Source organism: Pantherophis guttatus, chromosome 1 (assembly GCF_059756535.1).
Source record: "Pantherophis guttatus breed Tessera chromosome 1, ASM5975653v1, whole genome shotgun sequence".
Lineage (NCBI taxonomy): Eukaryota > Metazoa > Chordata > Lepidosauria > Squamata > Colubridae > Pantherophis > Pantherophis guttatus.
Window position 1 is genome coordinate 43,368,166 of NC_142063.1, and position 26,808 is coordinate 43,394,973.

Genomic DNA, 26,808 nt, shown 5'->3' on the forward strand with positions numbered 1-26,808 from the left:
CATCCATCCATCCATCCATCCATCCATCCATCCATGCAAAGATATAGGGGAACTTGGGAGATAGGACAAAGACTGACTGTCTAGGCAACAGACTGATAAGAGACAGCTCAGTCCACAGGTGGGGGAAAAGCTTGGGAAATATTTCAGACTTCCCTGGTTTTGTAAAGACTAAAAAGATTCAACTTGGAACTAAGGAGAAATTTCTTGATCGTGAGAACAACTCATCAGCTTCCCTTTCAGAGTTGTAGATGCTGCACTGGAGAAAAGATTGGACAGCCATTTGCCCAAGATGCAATAAGGTCTCCTGCCTTGGGCAATGGGTAAGACCTCCAAGATCCTCTCTGATCCTGTAATTCTATGGGATAGGCCTGATGTTCTGTAGTCATGCACTTAAAGTTCCTAGAGTCAAGGATGATGCTATAGATTTTAATTTTCTTTGCTCATCATTTAGCTGCCCAAAATCACTTATATGAGACGAGTGGCTGTAGAAATTGAATAAATAAATAACATTAGTTTTATTATCAACAATACTAGTATCATTATGCTCCATTTAGAAGCAAGTAGCTAAATTGGGCTAAAGAGTCCTAACCCACTTCCAATCTGATTTTCCAAAGGAGAAGCCTGATTAATTCATTTTCTTCATCCAAGAGAAAGGGTGATGTCAGAGGGGACGTACTGTGTAACCTCTAACAAGAAACTGCATTATGCACAAAGTTAAAGGGCATTGCCCTCAATGCCATCAATACAGGCATGAGATTCTGGAGTCCAGCAAGTGAAAGTTTAATTTTACTCATGTTATATTGTATGGCTGGCTGGTGAATTCTGGGAATTGTAATCCATATGTCCTCAAGTTTCCAAGTTTGGACACCCCAGTCTAATTTATCTCAGTTTTTGTAAGGGTGAAAAAATTGAAGGAGGGAATTATATGGATGGCTTTTTGAGCACCTAGAAGAGAAATGGCATACTGTGTAAATTGTATCAGTTTGAAAATAATGTGGTGCGAACTTGTGTTTGTGTGTGAGAGGCAGAGAACTGACTTTTCCAGTTTTCTTCCTAGCCTTTTCCCTATCTTTTTTAAAGGTTGTAAATTTAAGGGTCTTACCATTTTTTGTGAACTGCCTTGGGAACGTCTTCTGCACAGTTGAAAGAACATGATAAAAATGTTCTCAATAACTAAATAATTTGCCTCAAAGATATTCCAAAAGAAAAAGATAAACATGGGACACCAGTGATGACATTGCTCACACATATACCCCACTCAGAGGTGGGTTTCAGCAGATTCTGACCAGTTCTGGAGAACTGGTAGTGGAAATTTTGAGTAGTTCGGAGAACCGGTAGTAAAAATTCTGACTGGCCCCGCCCCCATCTATTCTCTGCCTCCCAGGTCCCAGCTGATCGGGGAGAAATGGGGATTTTGCAGTAACCTTCCCCTGGATTGGGGAGGGAATGGAGATTTTACAGTATCCTTCCCCTGCCACGCCCATCAAGCCACGCCCACCAAGCCATGCCACACCCACCAAGCCATGTCCACAGAACCAGTAGTAAAAATTTTGAAACCCACCACTGCCCCCCACTTGCATTTGTATGATATCCAGGGTAGCAGTACTACAGAAACTTTTTTCTTTCCTAATTCATAGTCCCCTTTTGTACAAATGGTTAAGATTGCCTAATGGTTTGGCAGATTCCCTCCATCTGTTTTGCTAAATGTCACACCTTCTGCACTGATCTCCTAGACCCATGATGGCGAACCTTCTCCAGACTGAGTGCCCAAGGTGCAAGCGTGCACGTGTGAATGCACGTGCATGTGCCTGAACCACCAAAATGCAATGCGCATGCGAGCCCCCCTGTGTGTGCCCACCCCCACTCCCACATGCGCCCCACCCCCTGCATATGCAAGGCAGAGACCTGATGACCAACTGGCCAGCAGGAGGCGCACGTGCATGAATGATGGAACTCAACTGGGGTGATGGCTCACATGCCCACAGAGAGGGAGCGGCATGCCACCTGTGGCACACGTGCCATAGGTTCACCATCACAGTTCTAGACCAGCCATTTATTCTGAACCCCTTTTTATTCCAAGAAAGAGGCTGCCTTTTTCTACTTGTGCTCATATCTCTCCCTTCCCAATTTCCACCCTCCCCTCACAGAGAGAGAGAGAGAGAGAGAGAGAGAGAGAGAGAGAGAGAGAGAGAGAGTTTTATTAACATGTCCACACTGAGAAACATAAAGGGTTTCTCGGGAACCAATTTTATTACATTTGTTTGGGAGTTATATGGATCTTTCGAATGGAAATTGAGAGTACAAAAATAGATTTGGTTGATTTATGAGGCATCTCTGTTTTCAATTCACCATCAGTATGTGCAGACACGATGCAGTCAAGAAATGAAGCATCTGGTTTCCCCACGTTTCATTTATGAACTTTAGCACCAGATGTAAATCATTCATAAAAATCCCAAAGTGTTGGAAGGGCCTCTTCCTTCATTTTAACAAACAGAGACTGCAAGTACTATACCTAAGACTTCACATCATTTGTTACAAACGATAGGATCTGAATTTTAAAAGACTCACAGAAATAAATTTTCAAGGGAGTCGGAAGAGAGTAGGGACAAGTCGGGGAAATGAAAGGAATAGTGATCCGTACCATCTTCTGTGGGTGTCGGCAATTTTTATTTGAAAACAAAAGCTGTCACTTTGGTTTATTCAGTGCAAACTTAACAAGCAAGACAGGGTTTTTTTAAAAAAAATAAAATAAAAGAACAAGTTTCTTTGGTGTTAGCCTTCCTAAAATTCATTCCATTAAACTAATAACTTTATCAGAAAACAATGGAAATATCCCAACCTATAATTTTCTGTACTAGTATTAGCAATGGTGGGATTCAAGTAATTTAACAACCGGTTCTCTGTCCTAATGATTTCTTCCAACAACCAGTTTGCCAAACTGCTCAGAAAGTTAACAACCGGTTCTCCCGAAGAAGTGCGAACTGGCTGAATCCCACCACTGAGTATTAGCCTATTAAGCCCCAAATTGCACAGAACAAAGCATTTTCCTGCCCAGAAGTTAAGAAAAATGCCCTCAAAGAGAGCTACCATGACAATCCTGTTTTTGTCCTTTTTGATTTTGATTTTTTTATTTATTTTATTTGTCAAGCATGTATGAGAAAAAAAGTATAAGTATAAACATAAAATATAATTGATTTGTCATTTTAAATTGGGGCCAAATTAATATATATTCTTTTAATTGTTTTTAATGTTTGTATTGTATGTTTTTATCTGGCTGAGCCCTGAGTCCCTCGGGAGAAGGCGTGGTATATAAATTTGAAATAAAATAAAAAAATAAATAAAAATAAATAAACATATAAGTATAAACAGGTATAAGTATAGACATAAGAAATTAGTACGAATAAATGGGGACAATAGGATAGGGATGGTAATCACGCTGGTGCGCTTATGCCCACCCCCTTACAGACCTCTTAGGAATGGGGTGAGGTCCACGATAGACAGTTTAAGGTTAAAGTTATGGGGATTTGAAGGCATAACAACAGAGTCAGGTAGTGCATTCCAGACGTTGACCACTCTGTTGCTGAAGTCATATTTTCTGCAATTGAGTTTGGAGCAGTTTACCTTAAGTTTGTATCTATTGTTTGCCCATCTATTATTGCGGTTGAAGCTGAAGTAGTCATTGACAAGTAGGACGTTGCAGCAGACAATTTTTTGTACTAAGCTTAGATCAGACCATAGATAATGGTGTTTTTCCAGGTATTTAATAATATTCAACTGTTCACTGTGTTACGCTATTGTATTTATTTTCCTTTGTTTTCATATAGAGACAAAGACAGAGTCAGAGAAAAGGAGAGAAAGAGAAAGAGAGCACGGGGGGGGGGAGGGAGTATCAGTATAGTCTGGCTCCAGTAGGACTCATCTTAAACCTACCAACCCAAGCATGATGCCAGGCCAATTTACCTCCAGTCCCTTTACTAGTTACCTCTAACTCTAAACTTGCCTCCTAAACAGTTGTAGCTACATTGCTTTAAGACTGGTGTTGAATACTGAACCCCATAACCATGTTTACATTTACTCTGGCGTTACAGAAAAATAAAGACCCAATGTAATGTATGTACTGCAGAATTCAAATGGCCAGTGAACACTATTTCATGTTGCTGAGAAAAAATCAGGTGTTGGCAATCAAGAATGGGAAAAAGGGAGCAAGATAAGAGAATCTAAGAAAGCAACTTTTAGCTTTCAGAATTAGTAAGCCTAACCACCTGACCTGAAACACTTTATCCTGTTCGGTTAGCTATTAAAATGTCATTCTTGCCCTTTTTCAAGTTTAAAAAATTGCCAAAATATGCACAAATTAGTTTTGAATAGCACAGTGTTCCATATAGCTCTCCAAAGCATTCTTCTTGAACTGTTTGAAATATTACTAAAATATCCTTTCCTTAGACATTCACACAGGTAAGCTGAATCAATAATTATATGGTCCAATTCTACTGTTGATGCAATTAAACCAACTAAAAAGGTAATAAGGTTTTCCACTTTTGCTTCCCCCCTAATTCTTTGAATTTTAATTCACTTATTTTCTGTTTTTCTTATCTGTTGGTTCTAAATGGTCTGCTGTTCTATCAGTATGCATTTGATTTATTAATTTGTTTGTTTATATATCAAACTTCTTAAAGTGTCTACTCCCTCACAGAGAGCTTCATCAGCTGCAGCTACCAGTATTTTAGTCTGCAGATTACTAACTTCTAGTTTTTCATTTATTTTGCTCATCATAGAATATGTATAAAGTCTGTAAACCAATCAATAACTGGTCCCTATAGTTTTCAGTCACTCTGGTTCTTTCTCTTAACTATTCCAATTTACCATCACTGTCTTTTGTAATAATATGCTTTTTCCTTATTATTTTACAATTTATTTAGTACTTTAGCTTTAGCTAAGTATAGATAAATCCTAGAATATACTGTACACACTTTGACTGTACTTCCATGGGTGATTTATTTATCAAGTTCTAAATTCTTCAGTCTTCGTCATTCTCTATTTCTGTTAAAATCGTTAAAAACAAACTAGTTTTAAAACATTGAGTTCTAACCATGTGCAAAAATATTTAAATTGACTTATTCTGATTTGATCTGAGTATTTTATCTCATTTTCCAATTTGATTGGGAAAGTTGATTTGATGTAAAGATTAATCTAAATTGTCTATGACTGAAACCTCCAAAATCAAAGCTTTATCCATTAGTGGTATTAGTTTGAGGGTGAAGGTTCATTCTCTGAGCTTGTGGGTTGGTTTCTGGATGTTTCATTACCAGGCTAGGTAACATCTTTGTCAGAGGTATTAATTTATTTGCAAGAAATCAATGTCAAACCAAGTCTGTGAATATCCTGATTCAGTTCCTCTTTCAGCAATGGAAATTTATTGGGTGATTTGAGGCTAATCACTCTCTCTTACTCAGTGTGATTCACAAGATTGTTGTTGTATAGAAAAAAGGAGAACTATGACCTCCTCTACAGATAAATAAATGATGAAATAAATGATATAATAACCATTTAAAATTAATTGCTGCTTTTGCATACTTTTCTTATTCTGATAACAGCTGTGCTATATATTGCTAATTTTATCTGTTTAATATATTGAGTCACAACTCAATAAGTGAAATATAAAGTTTTATATAAATAATAATTAGGATTTACTAAAAAATATATACTATTTTATAAATATTTAAACCAAATATGAAAAGTGCTACTATTCTCTCCATGTTGTAGACTGTTCAGAGACTCTAGCCAAAATAGAAAGTTTTAGTATAAAGTTTTATTATATTCATGGCTGAGGCAACCATTAAATTAAAGAACATATTCCTCATATCCACTAGCAAGATATGTCACCTAGTATATACCTTAAAAGTGATAAACCCAAATACATATCATGTGGTACCATTTAGAAGTAAACAACCTTATGCAAAGCATAGAAAAAAGTAAGAGATACTACACAAAATTAATTAAATGTTAGAAATAAAAACAAAAGGAACTCTTAATGAAATTCAGTTTACAAAAGGAAAATTTTATTATATCCCTCAATTCTTTCGATCCTTACAAACTATTTTGCTTGCTGTACAGAAGCTACTTTATAATTTGTCCTTTGTTCTTTAAACTCCCCCCTACTCCTTCTGAGAGTCTTATCAACTTCAGGCACGTTCTCAAACTTTCCCTTCCTCTAGACCCAATCACTTTTCCTTCATATGTGTGTTTTATGATTCAACCCTCATTTACCTTTCTTATAGGACCGAACCACTTCAACATCTTGTGTATTCAACATTCACTTTCATATTCAACCCAAATTCATTCACCATCGATGGGCAATTTTATATGCCTATTGAATTCAACATGCATGGGATACTGAACTCTATGCACTACATCAGACTGATTGTGATACATACACATATGGACAGAAAGAATTTTAACAGAAGTTTCCAAAAGAAAATAAGAAGCAATTTATTTAAGTCAGGTACAGTTAATTATAAATCACGTGTTTTGCTTGCAGAAGATTTCAGGTTCAGTCACTGGGATTCCTGGCTAGAGCTAAGAAAAGATTTTGTGAGAAATCTTGAAAAGTCACACTCATCAATGCAATTAACACGGTAGACAACTTGTATGATTTGGTTTAAGAAAGCTTCCTAATAGGTGTAGTTATAAATCTTTTGATTATAATATATCTTATTCACATTTACCATGATTGGTTGGTAGGTTAGGCTCATGTAGGAGGACACAAGATGAAGACTTTTTAAACAACACAGAATCTCTTCTACATAAATTGCTGAAAAATGCATGATTTAATTATAGATGATCATCCAGCTTCACTTTTTTATCTTCAACAATTTTAACAACCCATGCAATGTATAGTAATATGAAAAGGAGTGCAGAAAGGATCTGTAAAGACTACTTAAGGCAGTTATTTGAGAAAGGTATCTGATTTTTCTGATTCTTCTTCCCGCTGTGTTACAAGCTGTGGCCAATTCTCCTTTGATATTCATGTGCTACATTGAAAAATGTGACCCTACTCCACAGCATTTGTGTAGTCCTCCTCAACATTGCCTTAGCTACTTCTTCTGTTCTCTACAGTATAACTGTTCATTCATATTGACTGTTCTCGCAGATCCCTAAATTGGGGTTTTCTTTTGCAGAAGAAAAATCCCACTGATTTGCTTATAATCCATGCAATTTCCTGGGCAAAATGCTTACCAATTCCTTTCCTCTTGTAGATTTTTCTATTTGGCTTGCATTATCAATTGATGAATGGGTTATGACACACTATTTACCTCAATCTGCAGCTCAAGGGACCTCACATCTGCCACCCATTTGATTCCCACTAAATAAATCATCATCACAAGATAAGAGAAAGGAGGCTGGATCTGAGAAAGTCAGGGCAGCCAGCAATCAGACTGTTGGCATACAACTTACCAGTTCTATAAACAGAACAGTGATTTTGTTGGTTTGCCTATGACATTAAGATGTTCACACACCTGCCAGAATGTTTCCTCCTATTTGGTCTTCTTCATTCTTTATGATTAGTTGGAGAAACATTCCTGCAGTTTTCTTTTTTATGTGGCATTTGTATAGCAGACTGATCTCAGGTTCTCAGACTGAACAGCTGGTGTCTTGGCTCTCATAAACAGAAAAGACAAGCTATAACCTCATCATCTCCCAGAGCAGAAATAGTGTGCCTCATAATAAAATATTATGAAGAATCAGCTATCCCCATGTATTTAGTCTACATGTGCCAGAAAAAACAAAACCACGAACAGAAAAACTCAAGGGAATTGATTAAAGATTTGGTCACTTGACACAGCATTTCTGGGGAACTACATAAAATTCAGCCAATTGCATGAAGTTTAAAAGAATAGGCATTAGGCCTGAGCAAAGGCATCCTTTGGTTCAATACAGTTTTGAAGTAGTAAATTTGATTTATGAATTAAATTTGCTTTAAAGCAGTAAATAAAGTCAGATAGCTTTCAAGTACTTGAAGTTTCTTGAAACACATTACAAATTCAGTGTTGTTGTTTTGCTGCTGCCACTCCTAAGAGTGTTACAAACAAGCTGCAATGCCATCACTTCCACATATAGAGAATACTGAAGGGAGGGCTTAAAGGTATGATGGATTCTTTGACATTAGCTAATCAGCCTAGGGCCTCTAACTTCCTTGTCTATAACACCTTTATTGGTGTGGCAGAGCTAACATTACTTTGAGTTTCATTCAGTTTCTGTTGTGGTCCACCAGAAGCCTGCGGAACTGGCAGCGGAGTCGGACAGTGAGGAGGCTGGGGAGGAACATGGGCCAGTCCTGGAGTCTGGGGAAGGCTTGGATGAGGGCTCTGTGTCAGAGGCAGAGATGGGGCCAGGGCCATCTGGGAGCTATGTATGGACTCTGGAGCCTCTAGAGTCGGACATCAGAGAGACAAAGGAACAGGAGGAGCTTGTTTCTAGTGCGTGCATGCGCAGAGCTGCCAGAAGACAATAACAGTTAAAACAAGAGGGATGACTCAGGAGTAAGGCCTGGAGATGATTGGCCCCTCCCATAAGGCTTAAAAGAGGAGCAAAGGCATGTGGGTCCTTTGCAGGAAAGCAACGTTGTTAATTCTGTTCCCAGTCGGCATCTCTGTTTGATTTTGGACTCCATGTGGCTTTGCCAAGTAGGTCTTTGGCAGCGTGTCAAGGGAGATAAAGGTTGGTGATTATCCCAAAGGACTTCTCCCAAAGGACTTTTTGCAACTAATTGGGACTCAGCTGTGAATGAACGTAATTCATAGCTGTTACAATAAAAGGGGTTTTGGGGATTACTTGTGTGTTTTAATGATTCAGGAAGCCTAGGTCACAACAGTTTCTTTGTTCTCAACTCCTTTAATAAGGCCAGCCACAAGCATTAACTTGGCCTCTGGGTTAGTATTGCAATATTACAATTCAGTGCTAAACCTACCAACATACTGGAAGTGCATTCAGCTCTCTGTATATAAGCTCAAGGATGATCTACACTCTCAGGTTAAAACTTCTTTTTAAATTCAGCATGACCAGGACAGATTTAAGGCTCCTGATGAAGAGGGCCAGACTAATTCTATATGCACCAGCTAAATATTTACTGTTTTCAAGAATGCCAAGTCTTATACAAACCCTGTGCATTCTAGAAATATCACATGTGCCATGCCATTCTGTCCCTGCTGCCTCTGCTAAGTAGGTGAAATGGGTGGCATATAACATTAATAAATAAATGTAATAAATACATAATTACCATAGAATATTTTCAGCAAGCTATAACCCTGATAAAGTGATCAGAGGGGTCCTTCCTAGGAGACCCCCCGTTGGCCAACCACTTATGATAACTCTCCTGGCATCCCATAAAAGCAGTGGTGACAGGAAGGAAAGTCCTCATAAGAGCAAGTTTAGCTGAACAGTGATTTCTCAGAGTTACCCTCTTTCAGCATTGTTTGCACAACTTCTCTCTAATCTGTTTGCTGAACAATTTGGAAGCTTCTTCAAAGACCTCTCTATTATTTCTGTCTTAAGACAGGTTTGACAGAACTATTTCAAAAGTGCATTGCTCTAAACCAAAACTGCTGAAACGTGACCAGTCTAAGATTCTTCAGCCAAAATGTTTGATGCTTCCCCATTATCGTCTAGGGGCAAAATCTATGGACATTTTTTAAAATCAAATGCTATATCATCTTGCTCTTAAATTTCAAATTGTTGATTCAAATTGAATCATGACTTTTTTGCATCTTGCATCTTTAATTAGAATCAAATCTGGACTAATTTGCAGTGGTTTATCAGTAGGCTATCAGCCACCATATCATATTCAATTTGACAGGAGACATTAAGAAGATATTGCTGGATTTGGTTAAAAATTATCTGAGGGCTGAGCCAAATGGCTCCCCTCCCATTAACTATTCTTAACCACATTTAAAGTTTGAGAAAAACCTTTTTTGGTTTCCCATAAATTACCAAGTACCCAAACATATTTAAGTAGCAAAAGTTTTCTCCACCTTGCAGATAGAGGTGTTAAACTTATGTCTCAGGATATTTTACCTCTTATTTTTATTTAAAAAAAAAACGCACACAGTCCGATTCTGTCCTTCTGCTTTCTCTAAATAACTTGTGATAACATAATCCAATAGCCATTTCAGGGAATGCGGTGGTGAGAAATGAATCAGCTGAATTCTTTGCAGAGATTCAGAAGAAAAAAAGTAAGATATTTTGTCATGTGGCTTCAATATTTTCTGGGAAATGCAACAACAAGTAAGGTTCCACTTTACTTTCTATTAAGTTTAAAACCCATGGCCAACACATACTAAAGTAAGTCATAAACTCTCCCACAGTGTTTGGAAATTAATGTTTTTCCATTCCACAATTTTGGAAAGACTTTGCTTTATCTCAAACATCTCTGCAAGTTTTTCCCTCTCTCTCTCTCCCTCTAAGAGAGGGAGGGAGGGAGGGAGGGAGGGAGGGAGGGAGGGAGAGAGAGAGGGAGGGAGGGAGGGAGGGAGGGAGGGAGGGAGGGAGAGAGAGAGAGAGAGAGAGAGAGAGAGAGAGAGAGAGAGAGAGAGAGAGAGAGAGAGAGAGAGAGCTTCTCTCTACAGCTTCTTCCACTTTCTGCACCACAAATAAATCCCAGGGAAATGTTTCCTTTTTTTCTGCTTTATGAAACATGGCAGCCAGGACGTTGTAGTACTTTGAATGGGCACACAATGGAGAAAATATTCAGAATATAGTATGTTAGCAACTTATTGTGTCCTGTTGGCCACCGGCCCCTCCAGCAGCCAAATCAGAGGAGGAGGAGGCATGGGAGTCAGGGTTGGCATCAGGGCAACCCGAGAGCTCCAAGGGGGAAGAGGGAATGGAGCTGGCAGAGAGAGACACAGAGGCAGAGCCTGGGCCGTCCGTCAGCCCTCAGATGGAGAGTCAACAGCCCCCAGGTCTGGAGGTCGTTGATGAAGAAGAGGAGGAACAGCTGGGTCCTGTGCCTGATGTGCAGCTGAATCAGAGGCAGAGAAGAGGAGGGCAGTGGAAAGCCATGGGCAATCCTGGGGAAGGAAGAGCCATTGCTGCTAGCTAAGCCCCACCCTAGCTCTGGGGATTAAAGGCTGGGGCAGAGATGAATAGATGTGGCAGACAACTATACATCTTCCATCCGAAGGGACTTGTTAGCCTGCGAGAGAAACTTTTTGCCAGGGCTGCTGGCACTCCTAATAAAGGAGTCTTTTGAGTTTATATCAGAGGGTTTGTCTTGTTTGGGGAGCTTGGTCAGAACACAATTAAGCATACATCCTCAACCCACTCCTAACCTGCTGGTAATGAAAACTCCAGTGGAATTTTATTGAACCCTATGCAAAGCAGTGTTTTCTCCCTACATGAGCAAAGCAAGAAAGACCAAACTGCCTGGTGCCCATCATCATACACAAATATTCCATTCCAAATGGCTGGTGTATGCTCTGTACCCAGTCTCCAGTCTCTGCCCCTCAACAGTATTTTTGTGCTGATCTTCTTGCTATTAAAGGCTGGATCTTTTAAACACGCACAGAACAAAACCAGGTTCAGGGTCCAATCTGAGAAGTTCCGTGAGGCTAGGTTCCAGCATGAGTCTGAAAGTTTGGAAAACTAAACCTGTGATCCTACTGACCAACTCAGATTAGATCCTGTGACATTATCCTAGGACATGTATTTTTGTCTTCATTTGTGAAAAGCAGGTTCAGCTGTAGAATAATGATATTCTTGTGAGGGGAGCCCTTTAAAAGAATTTAATTGCACGGAATTGTTAAGGATTAATTGTTAAGTTTCCTCTTCTAGTCCAAGGGATAACAAGTTTTCTTTAGCTGTCCTTACTCCCAGACATTCCAGCTACGCAGGAAACATAGCTAAAGTCTCAGAGTTGAAAACCCACTCTTTTTCCAGATAAGTCTTTTCACAAAGTGAAAAGTTTTGGGCAATTGAAATCAGCACAACATTAAAGTCTGGTGGCATCGCTAATTATTTTTTTAATCACAACCAATGAGAAGAGAAGGGAGAAGCAACTTGGTTCAAAAGAAAATATAAAGCTATAAACCTTATTCTCTGTGATCTTGCCTTAAATAATGAATATGAAGCTAACATAAGACTTAAAGTAAATGTATATAATTCATGCCAATTTCCTCTTTCTGTGAACATATATATGTGGGTGAATACATGTGAATGTATGTCTGTATGTGCACACAGACAAATAAATATACATATTTATAAATATACATATGCACACATTGAGTACAACCCTTTGAAAACAAAATGAATGTAGTCTAGGAGATTTTTTTTTTTTAAATGCTGCAGTAACCCACACAGCACAAAAGGTTCTGATAAATGAGGTTTGTTAAGAATAAAATTCGGTAATTGTCTTTTAGGAGAAAGGTCATAAAAACTTGGAAAAGAGGTTAATAGAACAATATTAATTGCTCTTATTCCGGCTGATGGAGAAGTGTGCAGTGTTCCTATGAATAAAAAGCAAGAATGAAGATGCTGCCCATTACCAAAAGTTAGGTCAAGTTTCAAAAGGTCATCTTCATCCCAAGTGTGCCCAGAAATGACAAATTAGAAAGAATAAGAAGTATTATCAAGGTTTTCCATTCAATTACTTTAACTGAAAACTGCAGGAAGGAGCTGTCAGAAAAAGCCCAGAATTACAGCCATTTTTTTGTGGAGATGGCAAAGGGAGTTCGCATGAGAGGACACTCAGCCCACCACAGCCATCGTATTTTACAAGCTTGACCTCTTATTTTGTATTATCAAAATGCCAGTTATTACAGGTGTGTCAAGAGCTCTGAGGTACAGTTTGTCATGGCTAACAAGGATCCTACTATACTCCATTACCTCACATGATGTAGCTGTCAAATATAAAGGGGGTTTAGTCTCCATCTTGAAACAGTCCCAGACAGAATGATGTTGGCCGGGAGATCCATGTTGGAGCTTCTTTTTAAAGAAACAAGATTGGGATTGAGTTATTGAAGAAGAAAGCAATTATTTTTACCTGCTCTATTACTGACTGCAGAATATTCTTTCCAGGCTCTTTAAACGGAGTATTTTTTGATGCACATAAATAATCCTGTGCATTATCCTTGATATAGATATGTAGAAGGGGACCATAAAAAAATAGAGGAAACTGATGCATAGCATTCTGGGCAACATCCAAAAGCGTAAAACACAACAATGGAAAATCCAAAGCACTTACTATACTTCTGAAAAAGTGTTAGGTAATTCAGAAAATTTCCAAATCTTGACGAATGTATTCCTGTCTTATCTAACTGCCAGTATCAAATACATTGCAGGCTGAGTCAATTTCATTTAATTTTCTCTGAATTATTAAAATATACTTATATGTTTAATTTATATATTGTCCTCTACTAATTGTCCTCTGCTATGGAGACTTTCCTAATATACCCAACCATGCATAACATTGGTCTTTTTTAAAGTATTTTTCTCAATATTCATCTTTGGACACCGATTTGAAAGGCATTCACTTTGAAGCTGCAAAAATATGCATTTTAATGACATTTTTGAGACAAGGAATGTTTTGAGAAGGATGCTAACAGACTCCATGAATTATGTGCTTGTCTGTCTCATGACAAGTTCCATTGTGCTGGATCACACCATTCCACTTGAAAAGACTTCAAATTTATGACAGATTACTTCTATATCTCTAATGCAGATATGGAGAATTTTGGACATACGTTTGGGGAAATAATTGCATTTGTTAATAATTGGACATCATCTTTGGTGTTTATGAGTTTAAATATATTTTGAATGAACTCCAACAACTTGCATTTTCTCAATTTCCTTGCCATAGTTATAAGATCAGATGTACAATATTATCAGCTTTAAATTTTTAAACTGCATTTGCAAATAGGTTATAATTTTGCTGCTAGTTCTTTGTTTATTTTTGTTAGGCCTAAATGTAAATTCAATAATTATTCTCATAGTTAAATTGTTGTACTCTTTGAGGGATTTTCTTTTCCTTGAAAAGGAATAGATTTATAAGAATGGAAGAGGAAGAAGTTTAATATTTACACTGCAGCTGTATTTTGAATTGCTTTACATTACATTACATGGCTAGGAAATACATACCACTTTCTTGAAAAGTAACTTTACATGGTCATAAGTAGAACTGATTGATGAATAAGCATGTCTCTGGTGTATATCAATTCCTAATTCAAACTTCATCAGTTTCATTTTTAAGAAAAATGAGACAGGAGACCAGAAAGACTGTGTTAAAACAGCCACTACATAGACAATTTTGTGGTAAGTATGATTAAGGTAGAGCCATATTCACCTAAAAGAGCTTTCTGCACTAAAATCAATGCCACATGAAGAAGAGATTACTGGAAACCACTTGATGACATGGTAGTAAAGTCACCTTGGGGACTGAGGGACTAAGAAAGTTCTTGAGGAAATTAAGGCATATGGCAACAACTTTCCTGCCAAGGGTTACAAAAGGAAAGAACAGGGCCACATGGAAATTAGTAATAGGTCTATGAAGTGTTTATTCCCTTGAAAAATAACCTATTTATAAACCACTGAAGGAAATTAGGAAATAAGCATGACTGGAAAACTGCACATAAATGACAGATGAGGGTGAAACATATAAAAGGAATTGAGGGAGAGATTAAAGAGCAATAGTTGTAGGACAGACATTTTGCTATCAGCCAATCCTGGCCCCTGTTCTTACCAGAAATGGATGTGAAGCAGCAGATTGCTGTCTTTCCTAAAAGCAAGAAGGGACTTTATAGTTTCAAGAGCTATTAGAGGTAAGACATTTGTTGAAATATTTAAATACCTTAAAGCAAATCTACCTAAGCGCAAACATTTCAAGTGGTAGAGTAGGCAAGAAAACATCATTTTTCCCTGAAAAATGCACTCATTATAATATTGATACATTAGATTTAGAACAATGTGTGTGCATTTACACGAGTTGTGAGTGCATGTCTGCATGGTTATGTATGTGTGCGTATACATACACACACATAACTCCACCCCCACCCCCACGCACATTACATACATATATATTGTAACTCTGCCCCCAGTTGGTTAAAACATTGCTAACCCAGCAGAGAGAAAATGATGAGCCTGTGAGCTCTGCCATCTCCTAAGATGATGATTCCAATTTACATGTAAATTCTGATACTCGGTTGAGGTGCTGCTCCCAGACTGGAAACTTTTTTTTTATGGGTGCACATACTGCTCCCTCTTGATTAGAGTGCTCATAACAAATGGGAGTTGCTTTTTCTAAATGGTTTGTACTGTTTATGACTACCGTACATTACAGCTAATTAGCTGATGATACATGAATTACATGAATTAATTACCTGTATCTGTACAAAATTATGTGGGGAATTAATAAATATCCCTATAACTATCCCCAAAATTGCTTTTCAGAAATAAAAAAAAGCTGTAAAGCCAATTTCATGCTGACCCTTAGAGCCATAGATTCTCTGTTCAAGGAAGTGCAGGAGAGCACAATATGGTGAATCGTTCTTTCTTATTAATTTTGGCTCCATTTCATCATATGATTAATTCTCTTCCTCTCAAAAGTAAAAAGGTAAGAAAGGTGGGCTGGGAAGTAGAATATTTGTAGCTCTGAATTTTGAACATGTGCATTCAAAGGAATGCATACACAGCAATTAAGGCTGCAGCTGCAGAGCCCTTTCAGACAATTGGGTGTATCAATTAGCTATTTCACTATACATGTATTGAGATAGACTCTGTCCCAGCTGCTCCTGAACAGCTGATGGGGGCTATTGCTGATTTTCTGATAAGGTATTTGAAAATGTGTACATTTCTCTCAACAGGAAGGAAACAGTATGAAAGCTATTTTATGCATGCTAAAGAGCAGTGGAGGGTTTCAAAAAATTTTACTACTGGTTCTGTGGGTATGGCTTGGTGGGTGTGACATGGCTTGGCTTGGTGGGCGTGGCAGGGGAAGGATACTGTAAAATCTCCATTCCCTCTCCACTCCAGGGGAAAGTTACTGCAAAAACCCCATTTCCTCCCGATCACCTGGGACTTTGGAGGCAGAGAATAGATGGGGGTGGGGCCAGTCAGAGGTGGTGTTTACTGGTTCTCCGAACTACTCAAAATTCCCGCTACCGATTCTCCAGAACTGGTCAGAACCTGCTGAAACCCACCTCTGCTACAGAGGGTCAGTTTGGTGTAGTGATTAACGCACCATGTTAAAAACTGGGAGACCCGGTATTCTAGTCATGTCTTAGGTATAAAACCAATTGGGTAACCTTGGGGAAGTCACTCTCTCTCAGCCCTAGGAAGCAAGCAATGGCAAGCCACTTCTGGAAAACTTGCCAAGAAAACTACAAGGCCAGTTCAGGCTGTTTGCCAGGAGTCAATGCTGACTCAAAGAAACACTCACAAACACAATACAATGCTTCATCAAAATTATGATCAAAGAATAGGGAAGCTCTAGTTCCATGTACTATATGTTAAAGGGGTTAATTTTGGAATAAATCTCTGCTGTAGCGACAAGCCATACCTTTTTAACAACAATATTTAAAAATAATTATCTGATTCTGGGAGCTTTTTTGAGTCCAGGTGCTTGATAGTATCATTAGCTGAGCAGAGCTGAATATATCTGACCCTCCTTTGCAGGAATTAAAAAAGTAAAGATAGATATTCTTTCAGGCTTTATCTCATCAATGTCCACCTTTGTTTTTTTCTAAAAATAATAAAAGCAACAGCAAAAGATAGAGGCAAATATACCATTGAGACTCAGTCATTGTTTTGACCAATTTCAGCTGTATGCTTTGTAGGCAATCACACCTATAGGGGATCAGAAAAGGGAAGATGACCCACCCCTATGGTATGTATCAATGACACTTGTATCTTTGAAGAACAGGGTCTTGACTGTGCTGCAACTTCTATCTTGTCTTTCTGGTATCCCCTATGGAAAGGACTGTCAAGAGGGCTAAAGAATTGGATATGGGATGATTCAGACAGTCTACAGATAATTCAGTCATGCCTAGGGTTAGTTAATACACCAGTTCTTCTATAGCAAGAAAACATGACGAGGGCAAGGTTGGGTTGGGTAGATTAGGGCTAGGCATCAGGGATGGGTTCTAAAATTTTTTACTACCGGATCTGTGGGCGTGGCTTATTTTGTGGGCATGGCTTGATGGTCATATGACAATTCTTTAGGATTTAGCAGAGGTACTGGTCTACCAGGCTTTTAACTGCTTGCAGACTTGTACCGGTCTACCTATTTGTTCTTGGAGCATCCTGGTCTACCCATTTGTTCTTGGAGCGTCCCGGTCTACCCATTTGTTTTTCGAGCATCCCAGTCTACCCATTTGTTTTTCGAGGCACCGGTCTACCACCACACTGCCTTTTAACACTGATCAGCTGTAGGGCGGCCCTTTGAAGCCCCGCGGCAAGAGTTTAAACAGTTTTTTTTCCTTCTAGCCATCAGCTGGGACTCGGGAGGCAGCGAATAGATTGGGGGCAGGGCCAAATAAAAGGTAAGAATAACACAGGTGGGATGGGAGGGCCCAGCTCCCGAACAAAGAGAACTGGTTTGGTGACATCATATCGTCACCGCTACTGCTCGGCGGAACCAGGAGGAACCTACCTCTGCTAGGCATGTACCATACAGTACCTTCTGCCCTAAATCCCTAAATCTGCATATTCTATTCTTTGGTGGGAGAAAATATCATACAGATACACCAAGAGGATATTAGTACTTATTCCTTTTCCAGATGATTATGACCCCTCATTATGGGTCATCTATGCATACCTGGCCTTTGGCAAAAGTGAGCAAAATTGCCAATAGATGTCTAAGCTTGTGTTTAATAAATACTCCGTTTCTAGATTTCCTAAAGGATTTTTATTCCATCATACCCAGAGAAGCTTCAACCTACTACTTTCACTTTAGGACTGAACTCAAAATACTGGAAGTGCAGAACCTGATCTTTGGAATGATCCAGTGGTGGGTTTCTACCAGTTTGAATGAACCAGTAGTGGCGGTGGTGGTGGCAGTGGCGGGAGGCTCTGCCCACCCTCCTGGACATCATCACGGATGCTCTGCGCATGCGCAGAAGTTTTTGCATATGTGCAGAAGCGCCACGTGCAAGCGAAGTAAGTGTGCATGCATGCTCACAGTTCGAAACCGGTAGCAAAGGTAAGTGGAACCCACTACTGGAATGATCCCAAAACAGGTGTATTGGGTTTAAAGTTCTGCAGATTGTATGTGCCCATGCCCTCTCCAAAGTACTACACCATCCTAAAGGTTACAGGGTTTGTATCTAATAATGATATATTAATATAAAAATTATTGAGTGGTTGGATTTTCTTTGTCCCAAAAGGAAATATAGATTGACCCCTTGAGAAGGCCATCTAGCTTGTCCATAGCTTTTTCCAGAAGCTTGCTACAAAACAATAAATACTGGATGTATTTATTTTTATGAGAGAGCAGAAAAACCCATTCTCTGTCTTGTTGTTTTGAGAGTCCTACAGTTTCATAACAACAAAATGCTTTTGTTCACACAACTGAAATATGCACCAAGAATCAAAGAAGCAAGAAAAAATAGGGAATGTTCTAAGCTATTACTGTAACAATCCAATTACAATGCCTATCAAACTTAACTTCACAGGTTATAGCTCCTAATTGCCTGACAAAAATTGACACTTCAGTCGCAACAGCATAATATAATCAGAGTCCAAATTAAATTTGATCGTGGGCAGAAAACGATGCTATCATTCGTCAGCATGGAAACAGAAGATCAACTAGCATGATATCAAAGATCAGAAATGAAAATTATTCATTAATGGCAGTGGTTTCCTGATAATGGAAATGACACAGTTCAGACGGCTGCGTAAAAATACTATTAATTAAAAAGATGATAGACCTAACAAGGCAGAGAAAGCAGTGGAACCTCTTTTTTTCTGTGCTTGTTAAGGTGAAGAATGACAATGTTTAAGAACAGAAGTTTATGCACTTTTTTAAAAAAGTATTCCACTGATTCTATAGTAAGTTTAGTGAGTTCTTCTTGCTTACTGAAGCATCTTTCTCTAGGGGGCTATGAATGAGCGACAAAAAAATGTCTGAGCCATAATATGCTATTGTAATAAAGCAAGAATAGTTGGAGCTATGCAAAAAAGGGGGCCCAATTCATAAAAGAAATGCTCAAGGGGCTTTTGCATACTTTAAAGGAGAGGGAAATCCTTTGTTTTTCTGCAAAAGCATCTACCTTTTCATTTTACACCAGAGAAATACTAAAGAAAGAATGTATGAAAGAATTGCAAACTGACTTTATACACAAAAACACGTAATTCTGACTTGTTTTTGAAATGGTAATACATGTTCAAACAAGTTGGTCAAATACTCATTTTGTTTGGGATTTCATTATTCAATGTTCCTTAAAGATTCATGGGAAGGCTCAGAGTATGTTTTCACAACTACCCTTCCATTACTGACTGACTGACTGATTGTCCACCCACCCACCCACCCACCCATCCATCCATCCATCCATCATCTATCTATCATCCATTTATCATCTATCTAGATTTCTATGTTTACCTGAGAAATGACTAGGGCATGAATAACCACGAAAACCTTTCCTGGTCCAGGAAAGGATGCATTTATTAAAGACCTTCCTGGCCACAGCTGCCGCCTGCCCTTCAAGCAGGATCTGTGAGTCCAGAAAGACCTCCAAATTGTGTACCAATTCTCCTTAGGAAGAGGCATCTGATTTAGAACAGACCACCTCTACAACATCTTCCAACAAAATGGATACCCACAAATCTTTATCTAAATGTGCCTAACCATTCAGTCCACTATAGAACAACCAACACATGCTATGAAAAGGATAACACTACCATACATCAAAACTATCTCAGAAACAACCAACAGACAAAGACAATCACACAGTGTTGCCATACAAACCAACTAAACAAGTACACCAAAAGACCCAGTGATATGATGGAATATAATCTGGAGTCCCAGGAGGGAGGGGCTGCTTCCCAGAGAGCAAAAAGACAGAGAAGCTTGGAAAGTCTAATAGGTGACAGGAAGAAAGCTAAGATGATTTCTCCCTAGCAGTTCGCAGAATATATCTATAGTTATGCAGATATTTGCTTTAGTCTGTCAAGATTGTGTCTGTAAGTATATAAAAATAAGAAACTACTCAGAAATAACTGCACAGGTTGTTCTTGATTCTTGGGACCTGACAGTAGCCTAAGAAGAAAAAAGGAGGAGTTATTTACAACATAAAGCATAAGGATTCTGACAACCATTATGTAGGACAGAAAGGCAAAAGATGCACCCATGAGCATCAACTAGCAGTCAGAAGCAATCACAATGAAAACTCCTTAAACTCCCAACACATGGACAGACTCAACCATAGTTTCAATTGGGAGAGTGTGAGTATCCTAGATCAAGTTAAATCCAAAAACACTACGGAACCCAACCTTTCCAGCAGCCCAGATAAGCAAGGATTAATACCAGACAACCAAGCAGAAAACAATACCCTAATCAAGGAACTATTTAGGAGAAAACCACACATCTACCAACATTGTCAGGGCCCGGTTGCTGTATAAAAATTGGGACCAAACCCCACATTCATTAACACTGGTGATGTTACCTAGACAAGTAAGGGAACATCTATAAGCAAGCAATCAAAGAGTATCAAGGACTCCACAGAAGCTGTTTTATTTCATTCAACAATTCTCCCAGGTAAAACAATGAATTAGTTTCAAAATCATTTGACCGAGTTCAAATAATTTCCATTAATTACTACTGTAATGCTAATCTTCACTATAGGGGATCAGACTGTGAAGTCCCAATAGTAAGTTGATTGCAATATTAAAAGGTCAATTATCATAAATCCAGATGGTAAATAATACATCAGATCCATGGACATGTCTAAACTGCAGCCTGCATTATCATTTTTGTCATCTTTTTATACATTGACCAAATTATCACAATAATAAACAAATTCTATGATATCTCCATTTGAAGAAATGGTTTCTACTAAAGTTGTGTTTATTAATGGAACATTTTGACCTTGGGAAAAATATTTAGCTATTAGATGAAAATTAAGTATTTGACATGACAACGTTTAAGATATAGAATATTTTTGATATGTCTAACACTTATTTGAAAAAACAAAACAGAGAAAATATTAAGGATTAATGAGAAAGATTTTATTTGTAAGATATCAGGATGATAATTTTTAAGGAAGGAATAATTTTTAAGGAATTTTAATTTTCCCTTTGTTTTGAATAATCTTGATTAATGAGTTTATATGAATGTATCATAGTAGAAAGTTCTTAAAATATTATATAAAGTATATATAATATATAAAAGGAAGGGAGGGAGGGAGGAAAAGAAAGCAGGCAGGCAGGCAGGCAGGCAGGCAGTAAGTTCTGCGACTGACTGCTAAACAGACATCTGATTCTGATTTTTTAGAAAATCTCCAGGGCTCATTAATTTCTGTCCTCCATAAAATTTATGGGCTTTTCCCAAGAAAATCTGGCCCAGCATACACAGATTAAAGATTGTTTTTGCTTCATAGCAGGTAATGCATGATCTAGGTATGAAGGACATTAAACTGAGCTCTTAGTCATGATCCAACCACTTCTTGGTCCAGCTGAGACTTTTATTAGCCCATTCTTCCTACAGTGTAGATGGACCTAATAGGGTAGTCCATACTTGGCAGTTTGCCATCAGTCTGCCAGACAGTTCCAATGAGTTTCTGGTCAACTGCTAAAATCAGGAAGTAGCAGGCTTTCAATGTGATTGCTCACAAGTAGATGTTCTTTCGTAGCTGAGGTATTCAGCCAATTGTGTATCAATCTAACAGTAGAATAAACTAGCCAACATTTTATCATTGTATTAAGGAGAATATCATAAGGCATTTGGCTTTGCTGTTGTCCAGGCACATTACCTGTGCAGTATTCTCCTGATCAACTAAGCAAGAAAGAAGATAAGTTTAGTGTGCCACAATTTGCTTTTGACAAGCCATGTTGGCCTTTGTTAATAACAGGATGCTTATACAAATTTCTACAAAACCATGTTGCTCATACAATGATCCTTTCAAGGACTTTGACTAGTATGGATAGCAGATCTATAGTTTTCTGAATTGTACTCCTGCCTGTTTGTGACAATAGATTTAAATGTAAGGCAGGAGCAACAGAGAAGCCCCAACTTCACAAGCTGCTGATAATGACACTCCCTTAGCACTGGAACCCCCAGAGAACCTTTCCTTCTAGATTGAATAGTCAGGTACTGCTGGCTGTGTTTCTGGAGGTCCAAAGCAAGGGTGCTATTCAGCAGGTCCTCACAGGTTCTGGAAAACTGGTAGCGGAAATTTTGAGTAGTTCAGAGAACCGGCAAATGCCACCTCTGGCTGGCCCCAGAGTGGGGTGGGAATGGACATTTTGCAGCATTCTTCCCCTGGAGTGGGGTGGGAATGGAGATTTTGCAGTATCCTTCCCCTGGAGTGGGGTGGGAATTGAGATTTTGCAGTATCTTTCTCCTGTCCCGCCCACCAAGCCATACAATGCCCACCAAGCCATGCCCAAAGAACCAGTAGTAAAAAAATTTGAATTCCACCACTGGTCTAAAGCCTTGAGGGGTTTTAAAGGTGAGAACCTTGATTACACCCGAGGTCAGCATGTAACAAGTACAGCACTTGCAGTAGTGTCTTAACTAGCATAACTAGCTATGCCTGGCTCACCTCATAAAGTGAAGGGAGAAGTGACCCTTAATATTTTTCATTTGTGGCCCTGTACTTTAGAATCACCTCCCTCTGAAAGGCAGGCTAGCACCATCCTTGTTGCCATTCTGAAAATGTTGAAGATGAAATTATTCTGGAAGCCATTAGGAGAAAAAGAAGTGTCACCATCTGAGCTTGTTGCATTTTGCACTTCATTATTTTATTCTTTGATTTTATGTTATTCTTTGGTGTATGTATTATGTTTTATTGACATAAACCACAAGGAGTCAGTATGGATTATGGTAATATAAAGGGGAATAAGTAAGTAAATAAAAGTTCTCAAGGAAATCTTAGGCACTGATTCCTATGAATTTCAAGCCCAGATTAAACTTGGCTTTTTAACTATTTTTTTCCCGAAGAGTGCACTTATGGTGTTAGCTTGATTCACATAAATAATTTTCTCCAGTTATTAATCCTTTATTTTCATTTTTCATAGAAACCAGTGTTATTTAGCTCAGCATCAAGGACCAAATTGTTTTACAGAGGAAAAACTCACACTTTAAAATTGGCAACAGAGGAGAAACAACAGAGACGAGGGAAGGTGACAGGCACAAAACTGACAAGATAACAGAACGAACAGAGATTGTAGACACAATAATGATTAAGATGAAAGTGTTTAAACTCTGTACTGTACTGTTATTTTATTTATCCAGATATACACAATTTCTAACAAAGTACTGAATGAGCCTATGAGTCTTTTCTGTTCTTTTTCTGCTACGGATGCCTAAAAATATTTCTCAAGCTCTGGTTTGCCTTTGATTTATGATTTTGAGGGACAGACTTGCTCTCATTTAGTTTCACAGAAGGCAACTTTAAATCTACTTCTTTCTTCTGAAATTCTTTGGAGCTTCTCAGCCCTAAAGTTGATACAGCTCCTTTTCAGCAAAAATGAATAGCCTAAGTAAACTGAAAGTATTTTGCTCTGGACAATCATAGTAAAACCTAGCAAAACGCTCCAGCAAAGCTACCATTATGTGATCTGGTTATAAAGACTTCCTGAAACAGTGCATATGTACTGAGGAATTGGTATCAATAGCAAGTGAAAATAGTGGGGATAGGAAAGAGTATTATCCTTCAGAAAAAAAATTCTTACTAGGCTGAATCATTGCTGCTATCTATGCTACCATGGTGCACATTCTAGAGAGCAAAATCATTGGTTTTGTGCAAGCCAGAGGTGGGTTTCAGCAGGTTCTGACCAGTTCTGGAGAACCAGTAATGGAAATTTTGAATAGTTTGGAGAACTGGTAGTAAAAATTCTGACTGGCCCCACCCCCATCTATTCTCTGCCTCCCAAGTCCCAGCTGATTGGGAGGAAATTGAATTTTGCAATAACCTTCCCCTGGAGTGGGATGGGAATGGAGATTTTACAGTATCCTTCCCCTGCCACGCCCACGAAGCCATGCCCACGAAGCCACACCCACAGAACCGGTAGTAAAAAATTTTGAAACCCACCACTGATGCAAGCCCAATTGTCATAGTATAAGATATATATGAAAAAGTGTTTGTTTCTCTGAATTTTGATTCCTGGGTCCACAGTAATTCAGTTGGTGGCATAAACCTGACTGATGTCACATTAATTGGTAAGAATGTCCTTGGCTAAACCATAGTAGCCTTAATCAGGAGGTTTTTGACAGTGGTCTGAAGAGAAAGTTAAAGGAATTGGAAGGAAGGGGGTGGTATGAGAGTTTTGGAAACAGATTAAGAAGATGACTAGCAAATTTTGTTGGCTTTAGACAGTTTGGTTATTGAAAATCTGCAGGTTCTAGAATGGAAGAAAAACCATCAAAGAACTGTTCAGTAAAGGGTTGGTCATCAAATATGAGGGACGATCAGACTTTAAGGTATCAGTGGTCAAAATGGATAAAGAGATCCTGTATTTGATATAAAGTTGTGTATTTTTATCATATAAGGCAGTATGATTTTATGATATACAATACTTATCAACTTAACTTTTATTTTTATATTATTTTGATAATTGTAATTTTGTTGTATTGTTATATATTGAACATTATGCTTGCAAGCCACTTAGATTGGCAACTGAAGAGGTATGAAAGCATTCCTATAGCTAAATAAAATGTACATTTAACGGGGAACTGTAAGCATTTGAGGATTTCTCATGAAAATACAATAAACTCTTAATTTCATGGATCATGATTCAGCAGACTTTGCATACAACAGAGAAAATCTGAATTTCAGGCAATAATGGGCTTTGCTCTGGAAAGTGTTTGCTGTTTCTTTTTAAAAAGCAGGTATGTTACTGAGATACTTCAGTTTGAGTTCTGCGTGAATTGGCAATCACAACTGTTTGTATATGGGGTAGTGTTTATAAACACATGGCTTAAATATGATTTAAATATGAGCAGTGAAGAAAGAATAAATTAAGTGCAGTTTAAACAGACTTGGTTACAAAATAAAATCAAGAGTGTTCATTGCACACATTTATGATACAACAGAGGTAAAAAAAAAAAGCACATATTCATAAAACAAAACATAATGTCAGGAAGTATATTATTGAATAATCTAAATGTCTCCAGGAAAAAAGCTGAAAGGGGGAGGGGGAGATGAAAATGGCATCAGCCAGTCATGGAGTTGCCCAATGTCATCCTCACTGAAATGCAAAATGTCTGCAGGTGACTATCAATACAGATGACTATCAGTAACTATCACATAAGTCCCAAAGGTGCTTTTTCAAGAGGCACCTGGACTTTCTCATCCAAGAAGCTTCTTCAGCTTCTTGGATGAGAAGCAAAACGTCTTCAAAGAAAAACCAGAAAGTCCAGGTGCCTCTTGAAAAAGCATCTTTGGGACATCCATGACTTGGATGACTGAGAATCTCCATAGACTTCTCATGTAGTATATGAGTATCTTTGAGGGCTCAACCATTCTATTTGTTGTTTAAGCGACTTTAGTTCTAATTGACACTTCATTTCTCTCCCTTCATAAATCATTACAGGTAGTTTTCAGCTTATTATTGGTTTCTTAACAATTGCTCAGATTTACGACAGACCACCCAAATGTTCTGATGGCTGGGCTCCATCACCCATGATCACGTGACCACATTTTGGGAACTTTTACAGTCATTTGCCTCATCCATGGTCATGTGACCACAATTTACAACATTAGTGCAGTAAACTGGTATGTACTTCCAGTTTTTGGGCAAAAATGCCCCATAGAAAAGAATGGGTTCTGTTAGCATTCTCTTAACATGCATGGATTCACTTAACAACCATGGTGATTTGTTAACGACCGCCACAAAAAAGGAAGGTTGTAAAAATGTTGCGATGGCTCACTTTATAACTGTCACAACTTATAACCACAAATGGACAGGTAGTACATAAGGGTTTATTGTGCATTTACTGTACAAGAACATGCAAACTCATGAATTTGCAAACACTGTCTCAACACTGTTTTACAGATTTCTTTCTGTATATGTGTATACATATATTTAAAATAGACCTCATTCTCATTCTGTTTTTCCAGTACAAGTGGCTGGGAAAAGATATACCATAAAACTAAATGAATACATTCCTGGACCCAACTTGCACCATTCACCTTCTTCCGCAAAGAAAATTTTATCATGATGCCTCTGCTTGCCATGACAGCCCAACACTTTCCATGCTGGAACAAGCACATTGCCTAGTCCACCACTGAGCCTAAAACTGTAAACAGCTGTGGATCTTTGTAGTCATTAACAGATTCCTATTGAGTGGTACAGAAGTCTGAATTCACAAAGGGAATGGGCTTGGCGCAAAGCCTAATTGTGATACTTACAAGTTTTAAAATAGGGTATCTGATGATGGGCCAACAACCCTGTTAAGCCTAGTTTTGTTATGTTTTCTCACTCGTGCCCTGCATTTCCCAATCCAATACATATGGCTAGAAAGTGAAGCGTTCTCAGCTATCTGCTATGGATACTGGGGAAGGGGAAAAATAGCAAAAGCATAAAAATATACTCAGCCAAGAAACAATCTTATTTTAATAGAAAATACTATCTACCAACTCTCGGTTTGCTGATTCAAGGTAT

At 38.4% G+C, this 26,808-nt stretch overlaps 1 long non-coding RNA gene across 2 annotated transcripts in view; it reads left to right on the plus strand.

The window, feature by feature from the left end:
* LOC117666144 (uncharacterized) overlaps nucleotides 1-23,477 on the plus strand; it is a 51,828-nt gene extending 28,351 nt beyond the window's left edge. Inside the window, exon 3 of one of the 2 annotated variants that reach the window (XR_004591651.3) lies at nucleotides 23,221-23,477. This is a non-coding gene — a long non-coding RNA (uncharacterized LOC117666144). Of the gene's footprint in view, nucleotides 1-16,823; nucleotides 16,874-23,220 lie in introns of those variants that run through there. The other variant, XR_004591650.3, reaches the window with a different exon arrangement.
* Nucleotides 23,478-26,808: the final 3,331 nt, after the last annotated feature.